The sequence below is a fragment of the Propithecus coquereli genome, unplaced genomic scaffold (genome assembly GCF_000956105.1).
Source record: "Propithecus coquereli isolate 6110/MARCELLA unplaced genomic scaffold, Pcoq_1.0 Scaffold383, whole genome shotgun sequence".
NCBI lineage: Eukaryota > Metazoa > Chordata > Mammalia > Primates > Indriidae > Propithecus > Propithecus coquereli.
The window spans coordinates 1,179,188-1,181,600 of NW_012149541.1; the positions used below are offsets into that span (position 1 = coordinate 1,179,188).

Here is a 2,413-nt window from a genome sequence, read left to right on the forward strand (position 1 = left end):
GTAGCTGTGGCAATTTCTTAACATAAGACAACAATGAAGTCTGCTGCATCGATTAACTCTTCCTTTTATGAAAGGTTTCTCTGTAGCACGCAATGCTGTTTGGCATTTTATTCATAGTAAAACTTCTTTCAAAATTGGAGTCAATTCTCCAATTGAGAATTGCTGCTTTTTATCAACTAAGTTTATGGAATATTTTAAATTCTTTGCTGTCATTTCAACAATGTTGACAGCATCTTCACCAGGAGCATATTCCATTTCCAGAAACCACCTTCTTTGCTCATCCATAAGAAGCAACTCCTCAGTCGTCTGAGTTTTATCATGAAATTGAAACAATTCGGTCGCACCTTCAGGCTCTACTTCTAATTCTAGTTCTCCTTCTATTTCCACTACATCTGAGTTACTTCCTCCACTGAAGTACTGAACCCCTTAAAGTCATCCAGGAAGATTGGAATCTACTTCTTCCAAACACCTGTTATTGTTGATATTTTGACCTCCTCCCATGAATCACAAATATTTTTAATGGCACCTAGAATGGTGAATCCTTTCCAGAAGGTTTTCCATTGACTTTGCCCAGATTCATCATAGGAATCACTATCCATGGCAATTATAGCTTTAGGAAATGTATTTCTTAAATTAAATAAGACTTGCAAGTCAAAATTACTTGATTCATGAGCTATAGAATGGATGTTGTGTCAGCAGGCATGAAAACAACATTAACCTCCCTGTACATCTCCATCAGAGCTTTCGGGTGACTAGGTGCATTGTCCATGAGCAGTAATATCTGGAAAAGAATCTTTTTCTGAGGAGTATGTCTCAGCAGTGGGCTTAAAATATTCCGTAAACTATGCTGTAAACAGATGTGCTGTCATCCAGGCTTTCTCGTTCCATTTATAGAGCACAGGCAGAGTTGATACAGCATAATTCTTAAGGGCCCTAGGATTTTTGGAATGGTAAATGAGCACTGGCTTCAGTTAAAGTCAATCACTGCATTAGCCTCTAACAAGATAGTCAGTCTTAACCATCCTTTTCTTGGGGTAGCACTACTGTCCAATGAACAAATAGTGAGGGCAGTACTGTTAACGCAAAAGAATAGTAATAATTAAGAAAAAAAAAAGAAAGAAAAACAAGAGAGTCAGTCTGTCCTTTGAAGATTTAAAGCCAAGCATTGCCTTCTCCTTTCTACTTATGAAAGTCCTAGATGGCATCTTATTCCAATAGAAAGTTGTTGCATTTTCACTGAAAATCTGTTATAGTGTAACCACCTTCATCAATTATTTTAGCTACATCTTCTAGATAACTTGTTGCAGCTTCTACATCAGCACTTGCTGTTTCACCTTGCACCTTTATGTTATGGAGACAGCTTCTTTCCCTAAACCTCAGGAACCAAACTTTGCTAGCTTCAAACTTTTCTTCTGGAGCTTCCTCACCTCTCTCAGCCTTCATAGAATTAAAGAGCGTTAAGGGCCTTTCTCTGGACTAGGCTTTGGCCTAAGGGAATGTTGTGCCTGGTTTGATCTGTTATCCAGAACTAAAACTTTCTCCCTATTAGCAGTAAGGCTGTTTCGCCTTCTTATCACTCATGTTCACTGGAGTAGCACTTTTAATTTCTTTCAAGAACTTTTCCTTTGCATTCAAAATGTGGCCGTTTGGCACAAGAGGCCTAGCTATTGGCCTACATGCCTTCTTCACTAAGCACTTTTTCCCCCTCAGGAGATGGGGTCTTGTGCTGTCGCCCAGGCTAGAGTGCAATGGTGCGATTATAGCTCACTGCAGCCTTGAAATCCTGAGCTCAAGAGATCCTCCCACCTCAACCTTACAAGTAGATAGGACCAGAGGTGCATACCACCATGCCCAGCTCCTCACTAAGCTTAATTATTCCTAGCTTTTGATTTAAAGTGAGGGACATGCTACTCTTCCTTTTACTTCCGTATTTAGATGCCATTGTAGGGCTATTAATTGGTCTAATTTCAATATTACTGTGTCTTAGGGAATAAGGAGGCCTGAGGAAAGGGAGAGAGACAGCGGAATGGCTGATGGGTAGAGCAGTCAGAATACATAATAACATTTATCAGTTAAGTTCACCATCTTATATGGATGCAGTTGGTGGTGCCCCCAAAACAACTGCAACAGTAACATCAAAGATCACTCATCACAGATCACCATAATAGGTACAATAATAATAATTAAAGAGTTTGAAATATTGAGAATTATCAAAATGTGACACAGACACACAAAGTGAGCGTGTGCTGTTAGAAAAATGGTGCTGACAGACTGCTTAACACAGGCTCACCACAAATCTTGAATTTGTAACAAATGCAGTATATGCAAAGTACAATAAAGCAAAGCACAATAAAATGAGGTATGCCTGTATCTTAGCTAAAAGAAACACTGAGATTTGAGACTGGAGCTAAGT

At 39.2% G+C, this 2,413-nt stretch overlaps 1 protein-coding gene across 1 annotated transcript in view; it reads right to left on the reverse strand.

The window, feature by feature from the left end:
- PSMD1 (proteasome (prosome, macropain) 26S subunit, non-ATPase, 1) overlaps positions 1–2,413 on the reverse strand; it is a 110,156-nt gene that overhangs the window by 79,045 nt on the left and 28,698 nt on the right. The gene's annotated exons all lie outside the window — the stretch shown is intronic.